The sequence below is a fragment of the Triticum urartu genome, chromosome 7A, assembly GCF_056163025.1.
Source record: "Triticum urartu cultivar PI428250 chromosome 7A, HENAU_Tu73, whole genome shotgun sequence".
NCBI classification, from domain to species: Eukaryota; Viridiplantae; Streptophyta; class Magnoliopsida; order Poales; family Poaceae; genus Triticum; species Triticum urartu.
The window spans coordinates 238,905,533-238,914,596 of NC_141879.1; the positions used below are offsets into that span (position 1 = coordinate 238,905,533).

A 9,064-nucleotide genomic window follows, 5' to 3' on the forward strand; every position below is an offset into this window, starting at 1 on the left:
ATCTTATCACACAACTATTTGGTACTAATAATTTCAGTGCTTGCAGATAATACCTTGCTGAAAACCGCTTGTCATTTCCTTTTGCTCCTCGTTGGGTTCGACACTCTTACTTATCGAAAGGACTATGATAGATCCCCTATACTTGTGGGTCATCAAGACTCTTTTCCGGTGCCATTGCTAGGGAGTGAAGCTCCTTTGGTAAGTGGAGTTTGGTATGGAAATATTTATATAGTGTGCTGAAATTTACTGTCACTTGTTACTATGGAAAATAGTCCTTTGAGGGGCTTGTTCGAGGTATCTTCACCTCGACCAAAAGAGCAAAGAGTTGCTCCTCAACCTACTGCATCTACTGAAAATATTTTTTATGAAATTCCTTCGGGTATGATAGAGAAACTGCTAGCTAATCCTTATGCAGGAGATGGAACATTACATCCTGATATGCACCTAATCTATGTGGATGAAGTTTGTGGATTATTTAAGCTTGCAGGTATGCCCAAGGATGTTGTCAAGAAGAATGTCTTCCCTTTATCTTTGAAGGGAAAGGCATTGACATGGTATAGGCTATGTGATGATATTGGATCTTGGAACTATAACCGGCTGAAATTGGAATTACATCTGAAGTTTTATCCTATGCATCTGATTCATCGTGATCGGGATTATATATATAATTTTGGGCCTCGTGAAGAAGAATGTATCTATAACACCCCAAGGATCATGCTACAGTAATCTCCCTCTAATGGTGGCCATGTCATCATAATCAGTTTTGGTAAACTTCATTTTGATCCCTCTCCTAGTTCAAATTCAAAATTAAATTAAAAATAAAATAATTGATTCTTCAGTCAGTAAATTGAAAATGTTTGTTGGGTTGAAAATATCCACCAACTATTTTTTTATGTATGAATCAACCTCTGTTGAATATTTAAGGTAGTCATAACCATTTTAAAACTAAAGCGACGTGACCTATGAGACCCATCTAAATCCAAATACAATTTAATTGCGCTCAAATCAGCTCCAAACTTTTGTGCCATTCCAGAATAATACAAAGTATGTATGTGCCAGGTTTCACAGTTGACACAATTCAAATGGTATGAAAAGAAAATACAAAGCACTAGCTAAAACAGAAACATACCCCCCCCCCCCCCCCCCCCCCCTTTGTTTTCCCCTGGACCATAGCCCACCGGACCGGCCCAACCCAATTTCTCCCCTCTGTCTTCTTCGTTCTCCGTTCACCGACCGCGGTGGACGACCGTGCATCGTCCATGGACAGATTAGCCACGGGGCGGCATCCCGCGCCTCCTCGCCGTCTTCTAGCGGAGGATAAGAACGACCCCGAGCCCCTGGATCGAACCCTACCTCCTTCTTCCCCTTCCATTCGCTCCTCCGCTCAAACTTGAAGCCTCCCGATGCCTCGTCGCCGTGTTGCCCTCATCGTCTTGGCCACCGGCCTCCCCACAGCCGGCCAAGGAGCCAAGGAGGACCGCCGTCGTCGTCCTCTTCGACTACGAGGAACCGCATGAGCTCGGATGCCCATGAGCCGCCATCTTCATCGAGAATCGCCGACAGCATCCGCCGCTCACCGCCGGTCGATCCGCTCGACCTCGACCGTCCCCGGCTTCTACGACCTCGCCGTCGGCCCTCCCTCTGTGAGCATCGTCGATTCCCCCTCCTCCATCGTTTGGTTGCCATGGCCGCCGCCCCCTGTCGACCGAAGCCGTGCCTGCACGCGCAGACCACTGACCCCGCTCGCGTCGTTATCCCCCTGCCGCTGTGTCTACTACCTTGGCCATGCGCACCCGCAGCCCCGCATTTGCCCTGCACCGGTCGCTGCGGTTGATGCCGCCGTGGCCTCCGCCCCGTTCACCGCAGCGGTTGTGCCCTGCCGCTGCGCGGGCCCCCCTGCGTGCGCCCCCATTCCCCACCGCTCCGGCCCGCACCGGCCGCGGCCGCCCACGCCTACAGCCACGGCGCCCGACCGCGCCCGCTCCACCCATCTCCGCCGCCTGCCGCTCATTCGTCGGCGGCGACCCGTGCCCGCGTACCCCACTCGTCGGCCGAGCCCCGCACCTAGCCTGCGCTTGCACCGGCCGCGCTTCGGCCATGGCTTCTGCCCTGGTACGCGCGTGTGCGCCAGCGTGTGGCCGCTGGCTTCCCGCCACTGCCATGTGCCTCCCCTAGTTAATTAGGGGATAAGTGGGGGGCCTAATCCCCTCTGTTTTGGCTAACCAACTAACCCACTCACTAACACGTGGGCCAGATGTAACATCCCAAATTTTCAATTTGGAATGTTATATATAGGTCATTCATGCATATCATATCTTGTGCATTTCGACTCCCGCGATCCTTAAAATTCTAAACAACTTAAGGACCCTCGGAGAGAGTTGGCGGATTTCACCGTTTGCATATTTGAATTTTATCAAATATGGAAACAAGGATCACGTTGGTTTTAATAAATTTTCTCTCCAAAAATATTTCATATCGAAATATATGAGAGGAGATAATATGACTTCTCCAAAATAAGTGAAATATTGGAGGAAGAATATTAAAATCAATTTGCATATTCTATTGCAATTTTATTTGAACTAGGAAAAATATGCGTTTTTCAAAATTGCATTATAGGCCCAAATAAATGTTCACCTTGTCCGGCTTATTTTTAGAGGATGGGAAAAATTTATTTTGAGATTTTTGAAGTCCGTTTAGAATTTTTTTCTTTGTTTTTCTGCACGGAATAATTAAAAAAAGGGAAACCGACTTCGGGCCGTACCCGGCCTGGACTCCACCCGGCCGGCCTCCTTATAAGCCACGCCCCCGAGCCCCCCAGCCCACCAGCGCCCGCGCCCGCAAACCCTAGCCGCCGCCGCACCTCGATCCACGCGTCGCCGCTCGCCGCCGCCGCCGCGCCGCCACTCGCAGGAGTTGCTGCCGTCGCTGCCGTCACGCATCCCGAGGTAGCCGCCGGTTTTCTTTAGAAAACCGTATGGTCTTTTAGAAACCCTCAGCTATTTTTTTCTTCTTCTTAGATCGGTTTTATTTTCCCCGGTTTAGTTATTTAGCGAACGCTTGTTCGTACTTTCGTTTTAATGAACGGTTTTTCACCCGTTAGTCACAGACAGCGAACGTTTGTTCGTTAGCCTGTTCACCAGTTTTTCTTTTTCCAGGTTTTTTCCGTGATTATTTTTGATCGCGATCTCTGTCCTAATTTTCGATCTGGTATATCTTTTCGCTCGTTTATCGGAATCAGGCGATTCAAGCGCCTAGATCTTCGTCTCGAAGCCCTCTTTCCATTTAACCAACTTGAACAAGATTTTGGTACTATAAAATTTGACCTTAGTCCAGATTAGTAATCGGATCCTGTTTCTTTCGCAGTTTCAGTTTTGTTGCTTCATTTGATTTGATTCTTTTTGCAAACCGGAGTTCTTAAGTTGAAGTTTCTGGTTAAATCTTCTTATTTGAGATTTACCCGTGCATCTTTGCTTGATTGCTTATGTGTGCTATTGTTTGTTTGCGATAGAACACTCGAAGTGCGAAGCGTGCTACTACGAGTCTTTAGGATTTGCAGATCGTCAGCAAGGCAAGTAACACATTGATCATACTTCTTTCATACCCAGTTTTTATGCATTAGTTCAAATCCTCAAACATTGCATGATTAGGATGTGATTAACTTGTGGGTTTGTGAAGTAGATGATGAGGTAGAACCTATTATCTGTTTTATTATCAAACCCTGGGAGTTATTTCTACGTTATGCTTATATTGCCATGCTATGCTCGTAGACGTGGTTTGGGTTTGAGAAATCAATGACAGATGTGAGATTGTTAATTAATGGTTCAACTTAAGGTGGCAACTTTAATACACATCTAGGTGGATTGCTTGTTTGGGCACCTGGGGATATACCAGTGTTGTCCAGGAGATCCCGGGGATATACCGTGCGATCCTCCTATGGTCCGCCACCAAGGCTCAAAGGGATCATGATATTATTCATGCTAGAAACTTCCGTGTGCAGCCACAAGCCATTATGGGCTCTGGCATAGTTGAGTATGTTGTGTGACCTCTTTCAGTGGTGGGCTAGCAGATGTAGAGGGAAAGTAGGTGTAACTGTCCACCCGGAGTAAAGAGTTAATGCTTCTGAAAGACTGTGTCTCGGCCATCCGTTTCTCAAACACCACGTAGTGCGAGAAATCCAACGGAGGATATCGAGTCTTGTGGGGAAAAGTGCGCAAACCTCTGCAGAGTGTATAAACTAATCATGGTTAGCCGTGTCCCCGGTTATGGACAAGTTGAGTATCTAGTACTTGGATTATCCTACTGCATCTCATCACTCTAAACTAATTTGTTGGGTTGATAATTACTTTTAATTGGGATTGAGATGGGGGTACCATTCTCAATGTTTCAACTACCATGATAGTTAAATAAAAATTTATTCCTTTGTTGTAGGAAAAAATTAGCTTTTTGCAAAAACCATATAACCGTAGAGCCTCCACCAGCCATATATGCATATAGTGTTAGCATTTATCTATTCATTGCTCTACTGTGTTACATTGCCAGCATATTCCATGTGCTGACCCGTTTTCAGGATGCAACGTATTATGTTGCAGACTTTTCAGACGAGGAGTAAGACATGATAGGTCGTTTGTCATGCACTCAGCTATGCCGTTGGAGTTGATGGACTCACTTTATCTTTCAAGCCTCCCGCTGTTATCGTATTAGATGGCCTTAAGCCATATTTATTGTAATAAGTTCTCTCTTGAGACATTCGATGTAATAAGTGTGTGATTGCTACTCTGTTATAAATCCTTCGAGTACTGTGTGTGTCAGCATTACCGATCCAGGGATGACATTGAAGTACAGAGACTTGACCGTTTGAGGTCGGGTCGCTACAAGATGGTATCAGAGCACACGCTGAATGTAGGACATGACCATTAAGAAAAGCCATAGGTCACTCTTCTCTACTCATTTCTGACTCCTCTCCATTTTCTACACTTTAGGATGGCGGACTCGAGAAACAAGTTTGCTCAACCAGATGAAGACACGCCTTTTGGACGACACTTGAAGGAAGTCACTAGATACCTGAACATTGGAATACCAAGCTTCACCGGGACCTACAACGCCACTTTACCAGAAGAGGAGCGCTGGATGATTCGAGTTCAAGTTCCAGGAAGGACATTCACGTCAGTTACGGATCCTATAGAGTTTTCCTTTGATGCACCCACCTAGAGTCTAGGCAAGAGCATGGCAGCCCACTTTGCTATGGGACGTATTGGAGAAGTCTACAAACAAGAGCTGAAGGACACTATATACCAGATATGTGGACGCCGAGACGAGCAATCGGAGATGATCAGCACCAGGAGGGATAGATCCATTGCAGCATTCATCCAGGAGTTAAACGAGCACATTCGACGCCAGGAGAACCAGGTGTGCGCAAGCATGATGGACCTGCAGAAGGCAATGACCAGGATCGCCGAGCTAGAAGAGGAACTCAAGGCTACACACGATGATTACGAGGAGGAAATCATCGTACTAGTGGAGAAGAATGATGACCTAACAAGGAAGCTAGGAGTTTTCATGGGAGACCTCGCGCCAGGAGGAGAAGACGACGAACCTAAGGAGATTCATTCTGAAGACTACATCATCATCGACGACACCAACTCCGACCCCGACGACAGTGATGATGACTATGAAGACGAAGCTGAAGCGGATATCATGGAGTCCTCCACCGAACAATATTTCTAGATGACCACCATATGACCAGTAGTTTTACCCTCATGTATATAGTAGTAGTCCGAGAACTTTTAACGATAGTTCTAGACCATTTGTATGCCCTTGATTGATTGATTGAGTGATATGATATGATTGTGTTTGTCTCATGTGCATATGGGTAGTGCTATCTCACTAGACCTCATTCTATTCTAAACTCTTCCCTCAAAACCCATCAGATGCCTCCGAGACGTGACCCCGGTTTTGCTTTCCCACCGGAGCTCACTCAGCTGATCCAGCAGCAGAATACACTGATGCAGTTGTTAGTTCAAAACCAAGGCAACAACAACAACAATAACCCACCGCCACCACCTCTAGTTGAGAACTTAGCCCGTTTTCTGAGGCTGTAGCCGCCGGTGTTTTCCAGTAGCACCGAGCCCATACTTGCTGATGATTGGTTGCACAGGATAGGAAGGAAGTTGACCACCGCAGGTTGCACAGATGCGGAGAAGGTGCGTTTTGCCGCACACCAATTGGATGGACCAGTAGCCGCATGGTGGGAGAATTACACAACCACTTTTCCTATAGCCAATGTCACTTGGGAGCAGTTTCAGCAAACATTCCGCACAACCCACGTATCCACTGGAGCTATGAGCATGAAGAAGCGTGAGTTTCGCAACTTGCGACAGGGAAATCGTACTGTGGCTCAGTACATAGATGAGTTTAGTAAGCTATCTTTGTTATGCCCCTGATGATGTGGCCATAGATGCCGCAAAGCAGGATAAGTTATGGAAGGGCTGAATGATGAGATGAGCATGCAGTTGATGGTGGCAACATTCAACAACTACCAAGAGTTGGTAGACAAGGCTCTTATGATTGAAGGGAAGCAGCAGCAGATAAAGAGCCGCAAGAGGAAGTATGGACAAGTAAAGTACGACTCTGGAGCTCAGCAGAAGCCCCGTCTCACCCCGAACTCGGGAGGACTTGTCCATAACCATGGAGGCCACAATGGAGGAAGTTCGCATAATCATAATGGCCCAAGGAATGGAAATGGGAACGGAGCAAGTAGCAATCAGAACCGCTCTAACCCAGCCACACCCGCCAAGAAGGATCAAAGTCACATTACTTGTTTCAAGTGCGGGAAGACTGGGCACTATGATAACCCACAAGTATAGGGGATCGCAAAAGTTTTCGAGGGTAGAGTATTCAACCCAAATTTATTGATTTGACACAAGGGGAGCCAAAGAATATTCTCAAGTATTAGCAGCTGAGTTTTCAATTCAACCACACCTGGAAACTTAATATCTGCAGCAAAGTGTTTAGTAGCAAAGTAATATGATAGTGGTGATAACGGTAGCAAAAGGTAACAGTAGTAAAAGTAATGTTTTTGGTATTTTGTAGTGATGATAGCAATAGCAACGGAAAAGTAAATAAGCGAAGAACAATATATGGAAAGCTCGTAGGCAATGGATCGGTGATGGAGAATTATGCCGGATGCGGTTCATCATGTAACAGTCATAACCTAGGGTGACACAGAACTAGCTCCGTTTCATTGATATAATGTAGGCATGTATTCCGAACATAGTCATACGTGCTTATGGAAAATAACTTGCATGACATCTTTTGTCCTACCCTCCCGTGGCAGTGGGGTCCTTATGAAAACTAAGGGATATTAAGGTCTCCTTTTAATAGAGAACCGGAACAAAGCATTAACACATAGTGAATACATGAACTCCTCAAACTACGGTCATCACCGGTAAGTATCCCGATTATTGCCACTTCGGGGTTAACGGATCATAACACATAATAGGTGACTATAGACTTGCAAGATAGGATCAAGAACACTCATATATTGATGAAAACATAATAGGTTCAGATCTGAAATCATGGCACTCGGGCCCTAGTGACAAGCATTAAGCATAGCAAAGTCATAGCAACATCAATCTCAGAACATAGTGGACACTAGGGATCAAACCCTAACAAAACTAATTCGATTACATGATAGATCCCATCCAACCCATCACCGTCCAGCAAGCCTATGATGGAATTACTCACGCATGGCGGTGAGCATCATGGAATTGGTGATGGAGGATGGTTGATGATGACGGATTCCCCTATCCGGAGCCCCGAACTGACTCCAGATCAGCCCTCCCGAGAGGTTTTAGGGCTTGGCGGCGGCTCCGTATTGTAAAACGTGATGATTTATTCTCTCTGATTTTTTCCCCCGAAACTCAATATATGGAGGTGGAGTTGGAGTCAGAGAGGCAATAGGGGGCCCACGAGGTAGGGGGCGCGCCCCCACCCTCTTGGCAAGGTGGTGGCCCCCCTGGCCTTCATCTTTGGCAGGTATTTTTCTTATTTTCTGAAAAGTGTCTCCGTGAAGTTTCAGGTCATTCTGAGAACGTTTGCTCCTGCACATAAATAACACCATGGTAATTCTGCTGAAAACAACGTCAGTGCGGGTTAGTTCCATTCAAATCATGCAAGTTAGAGTCCAAAACAAGGGCAAAGGTGTTTGGAAAAGTAGATACGTTGGAGATGCATCAACTCCGCCAGGCTTAAACCTTTGCTTGCCTCAAGCAATTCAGTTGACAAATTGAAAGTGATAAAGAAAAACTTTTACAAACTCTGTTTGCTCTTGTTGGTGTAAATATGTAAAGTCAGCATTCAAGTTTTCAGCAAAGATTATAACTAACCACATTTGCAATAACGCATAGGTCTCAAGTTTACTCATATTAATAGCATAATCAACTAGTGACCCATAATAATAACTCGGATGACAACACTTTCTCAAAACAATTATAATATGATATAACATGATGGTATCTCACTAGCCCTTTCTGAGACCACAAAACATAAATGCAGAGCACCTTTAAAGACCAAGGACTGACTAGACATTGTAATTCATGGTAAAAGAGATCCAGTCAAGTCATACTCAATGTAAACTAACAATAATGAATGCAAGTGACAGCGGTGCTCTCCAACTGGTGCTTTTTAATGAGGATGATGACTCAACATAAAAGTAAATAGATAGGCCCTTCGCAGAGGGAAGCAGGGATTTATAGAGGTGCCAGAGCTCGGTTTTGAAACAGAGGTGAATAATATTTTGAGCGGTATACTTTCATTGTCAACGTAACAACCAAGAGATGGTGATATCTTCCATGCTACACACATTATAGGCGGTTCCCAAACAGAATGGTAAAGTTTATACTCCCCCTTCCACCACAAGCATCAATCCATGGCTTGCTCGAAACAACGAGTGCCTCCAACTAACAAGAGTCCTAGGGGGAGTTTTGTTTGCAATTATTTTGATTTAGTTTGCATAAAGCATGGGACTGGGCATCCCGATGACCAGCCATTTATCTCGTGAGTGAGG

The 9,064-nt window shown here is 45.6% G+C and overlaps 1 long non-coding RNA gene across 1 annotated transcript; it reads left to right on the forward strand.

The window, feature by feature from the left end:
- Positions 1–1,191: 1,191 nt before the first annotated feature.
- On the forward strand, positions 1,192–5,824 carry LOC147959164 (uncharacterized). Its single transcript, XR_015611973.1, has 3 exons — positions 1,192–1,643; positions 3,509–4,899; positions 4,980–5,824. It is a non-coding gene; the product is annotated as an uncharacterized LOC147959164 (long non-coding RNA).
- Positions 5,825–9,064: the final 3,240 nt, after the last annotated feature.